This window comes from Triticum aestivum, chromosome 6D, assembly GCF_018294505.1.
Source record: "Triticum aestivum cultivar Chinese Spring chromosome 6D, IWGSC CS RefSeq v2.1, whole genome shotgun sequence".
Taxonomy (NCBI): Eukaryota; Viridiplantae; Streptophyta; class Magnoliopsida; order Poales; family Poaceae; genus Triticum; species Triticum aestivum.
The window spans coordinates 310377137-310394616 of record NC_057811.1 but is presented as its reverse complement, the minus strand read 5'-3'; positions in this window follow the sequence as shown (position 1 = coordinate 310394616).

Genomic DNA, 17480 nt, shown 5'->3' with positions numbered 1-17480 from the left:
TTTGGTCGATGCGGGGGAGAGGAAAGTGATCTTTCGGGCAGGCCCGATTGATATGCTTGAAGTCGATGCACATGCGAAGTGAGTCATCCTTCTTGGGGACCATGACAACATTGGCTAGCCACTCAGAGTGGTAAATCTCTCGGATAAACTCAGCTGCTAGGAGCCGAGCCACTTCTTCACCGATTGCTTTTCTCTTCTGTATGGCAGACCGTCGAAGATGTTCTTTGACTGGTTTCACTTTTGGGTCGACTCGCAAACGGTGCTCAGCCAGCCCCCTGGGAACACCTAGCATGTCAGAAGGTTTCCATGCAAAGATGTCCCAGTTCTCACGGAGGAACTGGATGAGCGCTTCTTCCTATTTGGAGTCGAGAGTTGTCGAAATGTGAGTCGGAGCAGCATTTGGATCGGTCGGATGAATATGAATCGGCTTCGTTTCACCAGACGACTGAAATGCAGAATCTGTGGCAGGTTTCTTAGCTCGCAACAAATCACTCGGATCTGCATTTTTTTGATACTCCTGCAATTCCACTACTACCATTTGTGCGTCGGCGATCTTTGAGCCCTTCTGGAAGCACTCTTCTGCCTTCTTCCGATTGCCAGTGATAGTGATCACTCCTTTAGGACCAGGCATCTTCAATTTGAGGTACACGTAACATGGTCGAGCCATAAAACGTGCATAAGCTGGCCTGCCCAGAATAGCGTGATAAGCACTCTGGAAATCCACGACTTCAAACATCAACTTTTCTTTGCGGTAATTCTTGGAATCACCGAAAACCACATCGAGGGCGATCTGGCCGAGTGACTCAGCCTTCTTGCCAGGAATAACCCCATGGAAACTCATATTGCTTTCACTAAGTCTGGACATCGGAATGCCCATTCCCTTCAAGGTCTCCGCATACAGTATATTCAAGCCACTGCCACCATCCATCAGAACCTTAGTCAACCGAGTGCCTTCGACAACTGGGTCGACCACCAACGCTTGCCTCCCAGGGGTGGCTATGTGCGCTGGGTGATCAGACTGGTCGAAGGTAATGGCAGTCTGAGACCACTTCAAATAACTGGGTGTCGCCGGAGCGACCATGTTCACTTCTCTGTTGATGAGTTTCAGTCGACTTTTGCTCTCAATATCAGCAAAAATCGTCAGAGTGGAATTGACGTGGGGGTATCCATCATCATCTTCCTCTTTATCCTCAACTTTGTCCGACTCTTTTTCCTTCTCTTTGGGTTGTTTCTCTCGGAACTGCTGGATTAGGAGTCGACACTGTCGAGTGGTATGTTTCGGGTAAATGAGATTACCCTCTTCATCTTTTTTGGTGTGAATGTGGCATGGTAAATCCAACACATCATTTCCATCTTGATCTTTTACTTTCTTGGGGTTCCATGGCCCTTTGGGCTTCCCCTTGAACTTTCCTTGAGTCACGGCTAAGGCTTCTCCAGGAACAGCTGGCTCGGCTTTGCGCTTCTGCTTCCGGCTGGAGTTCCCTCCTCCGGTTTCGTGGGCGATTGTTTTGTGCTTGCCACTCCGGAGCCGATCCTCCTCTTCACCATTAGCATACTTGGTGGCAATTTCCATCATTCGACTCAGAGACATATCTCCGGTTCGACCGAACTTCAGATTCAATTCTCGATACTTGACACCTTCCTTGAAGGCACAAACTGCTTGGTGATCTGACACATTCTCCACCGTGTGGTGCAACGTGATCCATCTCTGGATATAATCCCTCAAAGTTTCATTCGACTTCTGCACACAAGATTGCAGCTCTATTAGCCCTGCTAGCCGTTTGCATGTACCTTCAAATGTTCTAACAAACACTCGGGCAAGCTCTTCCCAACTATAAATACTGCCAGGTGCTAACTGATTCAACCATGCTCTGGCCGAGCCCTCCAACATCATAGGAAGGTGCTTCATGGCCACTTCATCATTGCCACCACCAATCTGCACAGCCACTCAGTAGTCCTCAAGCCAAGTGTCAGGCTTAGACTCACCAGTGAATTTGCTGACTCCAGTCGCCAACCTGAAGTTGGGAGGAATCACTGCTATCTGATGGCTCTGCTGAAACACTCGGGACCTGAAACATGCACTCAGTTGCCGGTCGGATAATCTCTATCGTGGCCATCTCTGTGTGCCCTGTTCCTGTCAACCAGACCTTGAACGAGAATAGATCTTGCGTCAAAGCCCGGCTCCCGGGGGTCGACTGGAATCCTTCGCCCACCACTGTGAGGGCGTCTGTCATCATGTTGCCGAGGCGCGTATGACCCACTCCTTGGGGGAGGCGTGGGCACTCGATGACGATCATCGCGGTCGAGTCGGTGATCATACTACCCACGGTTTTCGTACTGATCCTGTCGATCTCCACGTCCCTCACACCTTGGAGGCGATCTTGGGATGTGAGCCGACTGAATTGTGTCTGCCCTTACAGATCTACTATGAATCCTATTCCGAGACTATGACACTGTTGTATTCTGCTCCCTCGCCGCTCGAAGCAAAGCCCGGATCTACATCAAACCTCTACCAGCTTCCGACTGGGAAGGCTGGATTGACTTTGCTATTCAGGCCGCAGCTGTGAGGTTCTCGATCGGAGTTCGATATACCTGGGTTGGAGGCGGAAAAAGTTGTCGTCGACTGGACTCTGGAACCCGCTGCCGAGCACGCTCGTCGAGTGCGTGCTGGAGGTTCTCCAGTCGAGTGCGCTCGGCCAAGTTGGCCAGGCGCACCTCCTCCAAGGCCCGGGCCTCGGGGGTTTCTCCAACGATAGGAGTGTGAAGTGCATCCATGTTACGGCTGCGAAGCTCTTCCCTCTGCTGCGAAGAGAGGGGCTCGGGGCGGTACTCCTCGTGGAAGCGCGACGGGTCGCCTCCGCCATCACCACCATTGTCGCGGGGGAAGCCAGGTGGACTGCGTGGTCCATTGACCATCAAGACTTCCGCCGCAGGGTCACTGCTGTCGCACTCGGATGCAGTCTCGACGGAGCCAGTCGAACAGGCCGTAGAGAGTTTCGTCGGTCTCGATTGCAGTACGGAGTGGCTTTAGATCTTCTGCCGGTCGAGTGATAGTCTCCATGGTCGAGTGACTTCAAGTCTATCGAGTGGAATGCTTTATGGTCGAGTGGATGATGATTCTTCTTCAAATGCTTCTGGTTCTAGGGTGATTTCCTTAGGGAGGGTATTTTGGACAGGTCTATGACCCTACCCTAGGTACATAGCTTCATCACCAGGCGGGCGCCAGCTCGCGCAGCGTCCTTGTTTCCTCTTTGGTGCTAAGGAGGCCAGCGCAGGCGAGGAGTACCGAGGCATCAGGCAAAGGTTGCCATATCGGTGCAACGAGACCAAGACCAGAAGGACGGCAAGACGGAGGTCATCGTGGAGCCCAAGACGGCGTCACCACCAGAGCCTTTTGCAGGCGAAGACCACTTTTGTCAGGATAGCTTGTACTAGCTGTCCCCCTTCGAATTTGCCCGCCGTTGTTGGCTCCCTTCCCGCTCAATATTTGGGGAGAGGACCAGGGCCTATATAAGTAGAGCTAGCCACCACAGTAGGGGGGATCGAACGGATTCAGATCACTCTCACCCACACAAGTTAGCCAAGCACAAGAACACCTCAACCTCAGGAGGTTGTTCTTCCCTTTGTACTGTTCATTATTAGCCCAAGAGGCAATCCACCACCACCACACTGGAGTAAGGTATTACACCACAACTGTGGCCCGAACCAGTATAAATCTCGTGTCTTTCTGTGCTGCGGGTTTGTCGAGTTCGTCCGCGAGATCTTAGCGAGCTAGGGCGTAGATCGGTAGGAGGGAAAGACTTTGCGCGCACCCCAGTGTTCGAACCTTAAGGGTTTGCCGGAACCCCACATCCGACATTTTGCGCGCCAGGTAGGGGTGCGCCGTAGCTTCCCTTCCATCAGTTCGTTGCTCCGTCGCTCCGTCGTCTCCATGGCGGACGCTCGCCGTGCTCGAGCTGAGCGTCGGGCTACCCTCACCGCCCGCGTTGCTCAGACGGCTCCCGTCGGCGGGCCACCTCGTCGTTCTCCGTCTCCCGCTGCCACCGGCCTGGCGGGGAACGAGTAGCAGCCGTCCTCGCTGCATCCTTCGGTACGGCAGGACGGCCGCACCGCCACTCCATCGCTGACCCCGCCCGGTTCTTCGTCTCACGCACACCGCGCTCCCATGGAGGCGCGGGCCACACTCCTCGCCGCAAACGAACTCCTGCGCTACTGCCCAGTCGACGACCTCTACGAGGAGTGGCTCGACCGCGTTGCCGAGCTCGTCCGCGCCGCAGGGGGCTCCCCGGCGCCGTCCCTCTCTCTGCCTCACCCTCAGCCAGCCACGGGCGATGAGGCTCATGGCGCGCCTCCACCACCTCTGCCCCAAGATGGTGCCTTGGCACCAAGGCGCGCGGCCCCGCGGCATGATCCGCCACGCCCGGTGCCCGCGCATGAAGAGAGAAGCTGCCAAGAAATCCCACGGCCGCGAGAAGCTGCACCCGCGATTCCCGCGCCGCCTCGTCAAGACCGCGCACCGCCTGCGGCGGCGCCGCGCGGACCTCATCAAGACCAAGCTCCACCTCTGAAGCGGGCCCCAGCAACCACGGCCGGCTGACGCGCCTTCACCCCCGAGCTGCGTAGCGTCGCCTGGCCAGGCAAGTTCAAGCCGGATCTGCCTCCTCGCTATGACGGCACCGCCAACCCCGCGGAGTTCCTGCAGCTCTATGAGCTGAGCATCGAAGCAGCCAACGGCGATGAGAAAGTCATGGCGAACTGGTTTCCCATGGCTCTCAAGGATGGGGCCCGCTCCTGGCTCCTGAACCTGCAGCATGGCTCGATCTCCTCCTGGGACGAGATGCGCGACCGCTTCGTCGCCAACTTCTAGGGCACTCGCGACCGCCCGCCAGCCGCGGGTGACCAACGCCACATCAAGCAACAACCAGGAGAGACCCTCCATAAGTACATCCAGTGCTTCAACAACACCCGCCTCAAGATCCCCAAGATCACGGATGAGGCCATCATCTCCGCGTTCTCCGACGGCGTCCGTGACGTCAAGATGAAGGAAGAGCTCGCGCTATCCATGAGGAGCTCTGCACATCTCAGGAGTTGTTCAACCTGGCGACCAAGTGCGCAAGAGCTGAGGAGGGGCGCCTCTCTCTCCATGAGCTGCCAGCCACGGGCACAGAGGAGAAGAAAGCCAAGGCCAAGGACGTAAAGCGCAAGGAAGCAGCAGTGCTAGCAGCCGAGCCCGACACCAAGCGGGGCAGAGATCAGCCCGAGTCCTCCAAGAACAGCCAACCGTTCTGCCCTTCCACAACCTGAACACCCACAACACCAGCGACTGTCAAGAGCTCAGAGCCATACGAGAAGGACGCTTCGGTCGACGCCCCAAGCGCAGCGGCCGGGGCTACGGCCATGGAGAAGGACGTGGAGGCGGACGCTGGGACGACCGTGGCCCGCGCCAGGAATGGCGCGACAGGCCTCGTGAGGACCGCTGGCAGGACCATCCTTGCGGGGGCGCCTGGAGGGACCAGCCTCGTGAGGATCGCCCCCAAGGCAACGCCGGTCTTCCCCCGCTGCCGCCACCAAGAAGGAACGATGACCGCCATCGGGACGAGGGGGCTGGGGGCTTCCAGGAGCCGCGTGCAATCGCCTGCATCTTGGGCAGCGCCCAGGCCCCAGCCTCTCAGCGCATCTTCAAACTGTTCGCTCGCGAGGTGAACGCGGTGCTCCCTAAGCTCGAGGCCACGCGCCCGCTCAAGTGGTCCCAATGCGCCATCACTTTCAACTCGGCATATCAGCTCAAGTGCGCGGCCACCGCCGGCGCCCTCCCGATGTTGTGTTCCCCAGTCATCAGCAATGTGCAGGTTACCAAGACCCTCATCGACGGCGGCGCAGGGCTCAACGTCTTGTCCGTCGACACGTTCAACAACCTCCAACTGCCATATGAGTAGCTCCAGCCTACCAAACCTTTCTCATGAGTGACCGACGGTTCCACCACACCAATAGGGCAGGTCCGCCTGCCTGTCACCTTCGGAGAGCGCAAGAACTACCGCACCGAGCTCATCGACTTCGACGTCGCGCATATCCGTCTGCCGTACAACGCCATCCTCGGGTATCCGGCCCTGGCCAAGTTCATGGCAGTCACCCATCACGGCTACAACGTCCTCAAGATGCCAGGAAGCGGAGGAATCATCACGGTCCCATGTGAAGAGAGGGACGCGGTGTGCTCCCTCGAGCGCGCCTTCCAAGCTGCAGCAATCAATGACCCCGACAGCAGAAGTGAGGGCCCTTCGGAGGCCATCCCCAAGCAGAAGAAGCTGCGCCGCGCAGGACCTCAGGAGGATGGCGATGCGGCAGGAGCCTCATCAGGATCAACGTCCGTCCCAGGGGCGCCTCCCTCCATCGCATAGGAAGGCGCGCCCGGCGCCCTCCTCAGGGAGGGCTCGGGGGCTCTCTTCTCGAGGGCCTCAGACCTTGCCAACCTCACGAGGGAGGCGCTTGGGCACCACTTGGAGGTGTGCTTCGCGGCACGTTTCCCTCAGGAGAACACAGGGCAAGGGGTGCCCACTACTCAGGAGTTCATCGCCCAGACCAGACAGGAACTGCAAGACGCAAGAGCCATGCGCGGCGACAGCCGCTCACAAGGCGCAGCTCCCCATCCAGGCGAGGATGCCGGGCTGCGTGTCTGCATCGATGTCCCAGGGCTCAACAGGGCCGCATCTCAGGAGTGCTTCTGGCCTTCTCGTGTGGGCCACTGCGAGGGCCCGCCACACAGCTACGTTCGCATGCCCTTCGGCTTGCCGAGCGTGGCGTCAGCCTCTCAGCGCAACATGCGGCGTGTCCTGGCGGCTTAGGAGGCCAGGTACCATGCCGTCCTGGGAGAGATGGAGATGGTCTTCAGGGAACCTCCCGAGCCCCCAGAGCCTCCCGAGGCTCAGGGCCCCGGTGGCTCGTGAAGAGTCATCCCTTCGACGCACCCCTTCAGCTGCACCAACTCTACTTCGTCTATAGAACTAGGTGACATCTTCCAAGCTCGTTTAGCTGGGAGCGCCCCTTGGGCTGCATCATTCCCAGGCCACATGGGTCTGTCCCTGCGGCATGTATCCCTTTTGCTTATGTCTTTAGCTTACCTTGCTGGGGGTGCCCCTCGGCCTGCATCATCCCCAAGCCGCTCGGGCCGGACCCAGTGGCATGTATCTTCCTTCATTTACCCAAGTTGATCTACTTTCCATCCTTAACCTGCTTACGGTTATCGCATGCTCGACCATCGCCTCCCGCGGGGCCTTCTCACAGGCACGACACTGGTGCATGGGTCCGTCCCTGCCACGTTGACAAATCTGAGCGGTCGAGCTCTGGCTCGCGGCACGCCCCGCGCACGTCACCTCACCAGGCCCTCAGTGCCTTCACTTCATCCAGACCAACCAACGGCAGGCTGACAGCTGTAACAGCAAACCGTGTTCCTTCTTGCACCTGTTCACAGGGACCCCGTGGGGAGGATAGCAGACGGCACCGCGAGACTCCTTTTCTCTCGTGCAATTCGCTTGCGCGTTAAAAGGGGGGCTCCTGAGCATCGCGATTAGGAGCTCTTACTGGCTCTCCAGCCCTCACCCCCTGGCCTTGACCACGGCATCGCGACCTGGCATACCAGCGGCGGCTGAGCTCGCTCGAGGGCCGGGACCTGAGGACGTACAGCACTAAGGAGAGCATGGGGGAAGGAAACTCGTATGGGCCGGCCTAGCTATGCCGCACAAGTTGGCGCGCAGCCCTAGCGCAACGTCAGGAATCGCCACGAAGTCAACAAGATAAGTCCTGCCCTCGGATCGGCTAAATGTTTGGGCCTAATGGTCACTCGCGCCTTGCCGCAACCCCGTTGCGGCCACGTCAACTCCCTTTCTTCCCTTACCATGGCCGCTTGAGCGCTAAGGGGGACCTACTGAGCATCGCGCCTCAGGGGCTCTTACTGGACCTCGGGCCACACACCTCCTGGCCTTGACCACGGCACATGACCTGGCATACCAGCGACGGTTGGAGCCTGCCTGGGGACCGGGACCTGTCGGCGTAGAGCAACAAGCTATCACGAGGAAAGAAAGGGGGGACCGAGCCTTAACGGGACACGCGTTCACCAAATTTTCATAACAGGGAAGATAAGCACAAAAGACATTACAGACCCTTACATGCCCCCACGGGGCACGTCATGTCTTCGCAGGGAACAAAAGCTAAAACTAAGGGGGATCCTACCTACACCCTCCCGTGGCAGACGCCATCATCAACAGTGGGCCACGGGAGGCCGGTGCCAACTCCATCCAGATCAGCGGCGGCGACGGCCGGACGCCGCGGCTCTGCTCCGAGCGCGGCGAGAGCTCGGGGGCACGTAGCTATAATCGCTCGTCTCTGGAGTCTCGTAGAGCTCAGGAGAGCTGCTGGACTCCCAAGGGCTGCTGCTGCTGGAGTGGCCGCGAGCGGAACGCGCGTCAGCCTCACGCTCCTCTCCGGAGCAGCACTCCAGGCGGCGGCCCTCAGCATCGAAGACTTTGAAGAAGAGCGTGGAGATGCCGTCGTACTCAAAGTAGATCGCGAGGGCGCCCCTCACACGGCAGACCCGCGCAACCGCTGGTGGGGACCGCTTTGATCTCTGCTCCGGTCGCCGGAGCGCTGCAGCCGGCGTGCTGCAACCAGAGCTCGAGAGGCCCCCTCGGCGGCATCATGTCGGAGAAGAACCGCGGGAAGTGGATCCAGGAGCTTGGAGGCATCGGCGCCCACAGCACCAGTTGGAGGCATCGCGCGAGGAGTCCGCGGCATGGATTCCGGGGTCGACGGCGCGCGTCGCTGTGGCGCGGCGACCCCGGGCGCGGCGTGGGCGACGCTGTTCGTCGCTCCGTCCTCCTGAGCCCTCGGCTCGGGCGTACAAGGGTAGCGGATACCCCGGAGGAGGCCGCTCGCACCAAGGCCTCGTCACCACCTGCATCGCCGCTTCATCACGGCGATGGACCGACTCTTCTTCGGTGGAACTGGCCCTGGGTCATCCCGGGGGGCCTTCCCCTATTCTTCAGCAAAGAACCTTCTGATAGGCGCCATTGATGTTAGCAGTGGAGCGAGGAGGAAAAAGCAAGAAAGCGAGGAAGAGATGGGCGACGGGCGCTCCGCCCCCTCCCCATTTATAGCAAGAGAAGGCCAACCGGTGCCTCCCACGATCGCAGGTAATGATGGTTTTGCTTGCATGTCGCAGGGACTTGTCAAGTTGAGCAGTTGCCAAGGCAGCATGGGGAAGCGGAGACGCCCTCGCCCAATCAACTGCCACGCATCAACCAAGGGCGCAGGCTTTTGGGGCCCGCGGTGCTCCTTACTTGACCCTTGGCTTCGCTGCGAAGCCAAGCCCGAGCACACCTTGGGCCCGGGGGCTACTGTCGGTGTTCTAGGAACGGGGGTCCCCAGACTTGCTTACCTGCGGCCCATGGCGTGGCTAAGCCAGCAGGCAGTATGGCCCATCTTCATCAACAAGGCATCCAAGACCCTCACGAGGGGCCAAGCCTCGCGAGGCGGACGACACAAGACCTCTTCAGGAGTGGCCTAGTCAGGCAAGCTCACGAGGAGCGGAGATATCAAGGCGGGGTAAACCTCACGAGGCTCTCGTGACGTGAGCCATGACGATCGGCGTCAGGCAGGCGCCAGCTCGTGCAGCGTCCTTGTTTCCTCTTTGGTGCTAAGGAAGCCAGCGCAGGCGAGGAGTACCGAGGCATCAGGCAAAGGTTGCCATATCAGTGCAACGAGACCAAGACCAGAAGGACAGCAAGACGGAGGTCATCGTGGAGCCCAAGACGGCGTCACCACCAGAGCCTTTTGCAGGCGAAGACCACTTTTGTCAGGATAGCTTGTACTAGCTGTCCCCCTTCGAATTTGCCCGCCGTTGTTGGCTCCCTTCCCGCTCAATATTTTGGGAGAGGACCAGGGCCTATATAAGTAGAGCTAGCCACCACAGTAGGGGGGATCGAACGGATTCAGATCACTATTATGGTGCTTATCAATGATCCAAGTTTTCTCCTATCCTCTTGGTGAAAGAAGTTTTTCATCGCCTTGGTGCTCTCACTCAAATCAATGGCTTCCTTTAGTGGCCGTTTGTCACCTCATAATGTTGAGATGTTTCCATAAGTCCACTACAAGCTTATTCTTTTCGTTGTTGGTTTTCCAACAACTCCATTCAATCCTTCTTTTTAAGGAGGCTCTTTCGTTGAGCGTGAGAGCTTATAATGGGCTAAGTTGGGACACCCCTGCAGGGTATTATCTTTCGAAAGCCGTGCCCGCGGTTATGTGGCAGATGGGAATTTGTTAATGTCCGGTTGTAGAGAACTTGACACTTGACTTAATTAAAATGCATCAACCGTGTGTGTAGCCGTGATGGTCTCTTTTCGGCGGAGTCCGGGAAGTGAACACGGTGTTTGGGTTATGTTTGACGTAAGTAGGAGTTCAGGATCACTTCTTGATCATTACTAATTGATGACTGTTCTGTTGCTCCTCTTCTCGCTCTTATTTGCGTATGTTAGCCACCATATATGCTTAGTGCTTGCTGCAGCTCCACCTCACTACCTTCTCCTACCCATAAGCTTAAATAGTCTTGATCTCGCGGGTGTGAGATTGCTGAGTCCTCGTGACTCACAGATACTTCCAAAACAGTTGCAGGTGCCGACGATACCAGTGCAGGTGATGCAACCGAGCTCAAGTGGGAGTTCGACGAGGAACTTGGTCGTTACTATGTTTCGTTTCCTGATGATCAGTAGTGGAGCCCAGTTGGGACGATCGGGGATCTAGCATTTGGGGTTGTCTTCTCATATTTCGGTTCCGTACTCGGACCTTGATTGTACTCTGAATGATGTATGTTTAAGTTATGTATTGTGTGAAGTGGCGATTGTAAGCCAACTCTTTAACCCATTCTTGTTCATTACATGGGATTGTGTGAAGATGACCCTTCTTGCGACAAAACCACCATGCGGTTATGCCTCCAAGTCATGCCTCGACATGTGGGAGATATAGCCGCATCGTGGGCATTACAAGTTGGTATCAGAGCCAGCCCCGACTTAGGAGCCCCCTGCTTGATCGAATCGCTGGCATTCTTGAGTCTAGAAAAAATATGTTTTGAGTCTTAGGATTATATATATCGGAGAGTAGGATTCTTTTACTCCTCAGTCCCTTCGTCGCTCTAGTGAGGCCCCTGACGTAGAAGTTTTGACTCTCCTCTCCTCAGATTCACTAAAAAAATTTAGGATCACGCGGGTATCTTGGAATCGTTCCGATGGTTTTGTGACGAGAACATTGTTCTTGGTGCCTCATGACATTTAGGGGTTGTGGCAGTGTCCCGGGGAGTTGAGCTCCGAGGTGTTGTCTTCACAATTTTATCGTTGCAGTTCTGGAATACCTGAGTTTCGCCGACATCGAAAATCTCTTTTATGCAGTTGTTGGTGAGATCACCTCGACGCCACCCAATACTGGGGCGGGAGTTCGGGAGTATTGCCATAACTCGTATAACGGATGCTTTTTGAAGGTTGAGGTAAACGATTTCCGAAGGTTTCTTGGTTATGTGTTGGCGGATGGATACAGCTGGATCTTGGTATTGTTAGCTTGGGTGAGATATATTGCGTCCCCTGTATCCCCAACACCAGATTGCATAACCAGAAAGTTTGGGACTTATAAGTGGGAATTCAAGTAGCTCCTAGGATATCTTTCCTACAGATGCATGATATGAGATTGGGGTTCGACGTCTAGTGGTCCGCCTATCCACGGTTGGTTTTACAGTGGTCTCGTAGTGTCTAAAAGAGTCTGTTGAGGATATATACCTGGGGGTCACCCGCCAGGAGGGCCGGGTTACTCCAAGGATCGTTACCAGAAGCCCGGAGCTAAGTTTTAGGATAATGGGCCAGAGATGGGCGGAGACCCGGATATAGCTTAAAGCCCGTAGTTACAATCATTGTTATAGTAGACTTGTAGTGTAAGGCAAGTATTGTTTAGAGTCCGAGCCGGACACTCTTATGAGCCGGCCGGGACTCTAAGGGCTGCTGGGCGTCAGCCTCCCTATATAAAGGGACGACCCGGCAGCGGTTTAAGGGCGACAACAATTTGATCGAGAGCCGGGCGTAGCTGCTTAGCTCCCTGGCAATCGTAACCCTAATCAATAACACCTCGAACTGGACGTAGGCTTTTACCTTCACCGTAAGGGGCCGAACCAGTATAAACCCTCGTGTTCCTTGTCCCGCTTAACCCCTTCAAGCTTCCCAATTGCGATGGCTCCACGACTAAGTCCCAACCCGAGGACATCTGCCGTGACAATTCCACGACAGTTGGCGCCCACCGTGGGGCTGGCGCACGGTGGATTTGAGTCTTGAAGGGCAGCTTCGAAGGGCTCAAGGGATACGCTGTGGGCCGGATGACCAAGAGTCGTCGCGGCAAGCTCTACATCGACGATGCGGACTGGGGCCCCGACGCCGGCTCAGTGGAGTACGGGTACCGGGTCCCCTTAGGCGGAATTCATGTCTTCATTGGCAAGATTGGTGAGACGGGCCCCGAGCCGGATCTCTGCGCCAATCTCATCGAAACGGCTCAGCGCGCACGACCCGCCCGGGCCCGGCCTGCCTTAAAGCGCGCTTTTGTGGGATGCATCCATGGAAGGCCCTCTGATCCATCTGGGTCTGGGGATGAGGCGGCCGCCGGCTCTGACGGCGAGTCGGCCACTGATGAGTCAAACTCGTTGTACCAGCTTCAAGATGGCAGACTCATGAGTTATTCTGATGGCAACAGTATGCCGGACCTTTTTGAGCCGCCAAGTCAGGTCGGAGTTTTTATGGCTGGTGCACAGCCTGTTCAGAACCCCGCTGCTGGATCGGGAAACCCGGTGCCTTCTCCGGCTCAGGTGCTGATGAATCTCACGGACAAGATGACGGCCCTGTTAACTGCCACGGTTGACCCGGCAGATCAAGCCCAGCATGACGCGGAGGTGGCACAGTTAAAATTGGATCTGATGAAAGCTAAAGAGGATCTTGCAGCAGACGGGATCAGGCTGGCGGCGGAGCGGGCGGCTCTCGACGCCCGGACTCAGTTGATTCAGGCGTAGTCCTTCCAACTCACGATGGATCAGAACGCGGCCAACGAGGTCATGAGAAGGAGGCATCAGAAGGCCCAGTCTCGACTCCCGCCGGTTTACGATCCGCGCAATCTCTTCAACACGCCGGGTGCGGGATCCAGTAACCCACCAGGGGGCATTGCGCCCGGGTCGGGACCCCTTATTCAGCCACTAGTAATGAGGCCTCCCTAGGTGCCCCTGCCCCGCCTCAGTATGTGCCGATACCCCCGGGTCATTACGATAACCCGCTGGAGAACATGGTAGCTGCGGCAGCACGACTGGCGGCTCTTCCCGTTGACGGCAATTCTCTGGCAGCCGTCGAAACCCGCCGGGTCAGGGAACTCCTGCAGACGGCTCTAGCACAGCAAGAGGCGTACTCCTACAGCCGGGACAGGATCCACTCAACTCCTCGCCCAGGCCAGAGCCCGAGTTACAGCCGGCACATGGTCTCAGCGACCGGCTCAAGTAATGTCCGATGCCATGACCCACCCCCTGGCCATGGCCCGGCTCATGTTGGAGCCTTCTACGCAGCAGACCAAGCACGGCAAGAGGCGGAGCAGGTGCCGCAATTGACGGCTTATCAGACCCCCCCGGCTTATCCGACGGCGTCCCTTGATGTGGGTATTTCTACCAGGACCGGGGGTGTCCCTTGTTTGGTGCCGGCCATCCGTAATGAACGTCTACCTAAGGATTTCAAGGGCCCTAGGAAGGTGCCTAACTATACAGCTGACTTACAGCCTGCGGCCTGGATTGAGAGTTATGAGATGGCTATGGAACTGCTAGAGGTCAGCGAGGCGGCCATGGCCAAATATTTAACCATGATGTTAGATGGAACTGCCCGCACGTGGTTAAAAGGGTTGCCGCCGAACTCCATTGGGTCTTGGGCTGAGCTGAAGGCCCGGTTCATTCAAAACTTCAAGGATACCTGTAGGCAGTCTATGTCAATTGTGGATTTGACTAACTGTAAGCAGCAGGAGGGTGAATCCACGACCCATTGGGTTCGCCGGGTCAAGGAGATCATACATTCATCAGATAAGATGGACGCCGGCTCTGCAGTCTTGATGTTAGAACAGAACTGTCGTTTTGTGCCCCTAAAGATGAAACTTGGGCGGCTTAAACGCGACTGCACGGATATGGGTACACTTATGGCAGCTCTTGTCAAGTACGCCGATTCTGATGGTACCAAGGATCCCCCTTCAGATGATGAAAGGACAGGGAAGGGAAAGAAGAACGGCAATGGCAAGGGTCCTCAGTTTAACCCGGGGAATCAAGGAGGAGGCAAGCGCAAGGCCGATGGCAGCCTGGAGTTCATAGCCAACGCCCAAGGCAACAACCAGCGACACAAGGGGAGGCCCCCTCCCCGAGGCGGCGGGTCAGGACCTTCTCTGGAGCAGCTGTTGAATGAACCTTGTCCGAGACACGGCTCTAGAGAGAAGCCAGCGACTCACCTGTGGAAGGATTGTGCTATCATGAAGGCATTTAAAAACTACAATGGCCCGGGCGGCGGCTCAGGCGCAGGCGGCTCCGGCGCTGGCGGCTTTCATGGCCCAGGCGGCGGGTCAAATTCCGGTCCTCAGAACGGTCAAGGGGGCTTTAATCAACAGTCTGGTCAGGGTCATCAACAGCAACAGGGGGGCTATCAGACCAACCCAAAGCAGCTTAGCGGTGGACAGTATCACGTGTTCACCACTAGTTTGTGCAAACGAGACGAAAAGCTTCACAAGAGGGCTGTTAATGCTGTCGCGCCGGCAGTTCCACGCTACTTACGGTGGTCGGAGCAGCCCATAGTGTGGAGTAGGGAGGATCACCCTCCCCGGGTGGATAACCCGGGCCACCTGGCCTTAGTGGTGGCTCCTCAAGTGGGAGGCTATAAGTTCACAAAGGTACTCATGGATGGAGGCAGCAGCATCAACATCCTCTATTATGAGACTTTCCGTCGTATGGGGCTAGTTGATAAGAACCTCAGCCAGTCAAATACTATCTTCCATGGTGTGGTACCTGGTAAATCGGCTTATCCAGTCGGCAAGATCGAACTGGAAGTGGCCTTCGGTGATGAGAACAACTACAGGGTGGAAAAGTTGACCTTTGAGGTGGTCAAGATAAGAAGTCCATACCATGCTATATTCGGACGGCCGGCTTACGCCAAGTTCATGGCACGGCCGTGTTATGTGTACTTACAACTCAAGATGCCGGGTCACAACGGGACCATTACGGTTCACGGCAGCCGGAAAGTGGCTCTGGAGTGTGAGGAAGGTGACGCGGCTTATGCAGAGTCTGTTTGTGCCACAGAAGAGTTGAAATTTTATAAAGACAATGTTGACCCAACAGATATGACCTCTCTGAAAAAGCCAACCACGGAGAGTGAACCAGCAATGAAGTTTAAATCAGCTGATGAGACTAAACTTGTTGATTTTGTTCCAGGTGACTCGTCTCAGCAGTTCAGCATCAGTGTAAATCTGGACCCGAAATAGGAAGGAGCGCTCATCGAGTTCATCCGTGAGAATAGGGACATCTTTGCATGGAAACCTTCTGACATGCCGGGTGTACCTAGAGAACTCGCTGAGCACACTCTCAATGTTGATCCAAAATTTAAGCCGGTCAAACAGTTCCTTCGACGGTTTAATGAAGAGAGGCGGAAGGCTATTGGTGAAGAAGTGGCCCGGCTTTTGGCGGCCGGGTTCATTGTTGAGGTTTTTCACCCAGAGTGGTTGGCTAACCCGGTGCTTGTACTTAAAAAGAACGGCACCTGGCGGATGTGTGTGGATTACACGGACTTGAACAAGGCGTGTCCGGCTGATCCTTTTGCTCTCCCCCGTATCGATCAAATCATTGATGCTACGGCAGGTTGTGCACGCTTAAGTTTCTTGGATGCTTATTCCGGGTATCATCAGATTAAGATGGCAATTAAGGACCAGGAGAAGACGGCGTTCATCACTCCCTTTGGAGCCTTCTGCTATGTGTCTATGCCCTTTGGACTCAAGTGTGCACAGGCGACTTACCAGCGTTGTGTGCAGAATTGTCTTCATAAACAGATCGGGCGCAATGTTCACGCTTATGTGGACGACATTGTGGTTAAATCCATCAAGGAGGAAACCCTGATAGATGACTTAAGGGAAACCTTCGACAATCTCCGGGTCTATAAGATGATGCTTAACCCGGCTAAATGTGTTTTTGGTGTTCCTGCAGGCAAACTATTGGGTTTCTTGGTTTCTGACAGAGGCATTGAGGCTAACCCGGAGAAGATCAAGGCCATCACTTCCTTGGCTAGGCCGGCGTGCGTAAATGACGTTCAGCGTTTGGCGGGTCACATCGCTGCTTTAAGCCGGTTTATAAGTCGTTTGGGTGAGAAGGCTATGCCCTTATATCAGTTGATGAGAAAAACTGACAACTTCATCTGGAATGATGCAGCTAATACCGCTTTTGAGGATTTGAAAAAGCAACTGGCAGAGCCCCCTGTCCTTGCTGCTCCGGTTGATAAGGAGCCCTTGCTGCTGTATGTGGCGGCAAATGCACGAGCCGTCAGCGTGGCTATTGTGGTGGAGCGCAAGGAGGCTGGTAAGGAGCATCCGGTTCAGCGGCCGGTTTATTATATCAGTGAGGTGCTCATTGAGTCCAAGCAGAGGTATCCACATTGGCAGAAGCTTGTGTATGGGGTGTTTATGGCGAGCCGGAAGCTTAAGCATTATTTTCAGGGTCATCCCATTACTGTGGTCAGTTCCGCCCCTCTTGGTGATATTATCCAAAACAGAGAGGCTACGGGGAGAATTGCTAAGTGGGCTATAGAACTTGGACCTCATGACCTTAAATATGTGCCACGCACTGCTGTCAAGTCTCAGGCCTTGGTGGATTTCATCAATGATTGGACAGAGTCACAAGTACCCGAGCAAAAGCCGGATAACACTTATTGGACTATTCACTTTGATGGGTCCAGGCAGCTGGAGGGCTCGGGGGCTGGTGTTGTCTTGGCTTCCCCTAAAGGTGACAAGTTCCATTATGTGCTACGGTTGATGTTTCCTTGCACTAACAATGCGGCGGAATACGAGGCTTTGCTCCACGGTCTTCGGGTGGCTAAGGAGATGAGCTTAAGCCGGGTGAGGTGCTTTGGTGACTCGGACTTGGTGGTTCAACAAGTATCTGGCACCTGGGATTCTAAGGATCCTCTAATGGCGGCTTATCGCCACGAGGTTGATGCCATTGCCGGGCACTTCCAGGGATACCAAGTGGAGCATATTGATCGCAGGCGGAACGAGGCGGCTGACGCGTTAAGCCGGCTAGGCTCTCAGCGAAAGCCGGTGCCGCCTAACACTTTCCTGGATGTCCTATACAACCCTTCGGTCAAGTTGCCTACAGAGGAGGACTTGGCTATCCCTGACCCGGAGGCACGACTGGT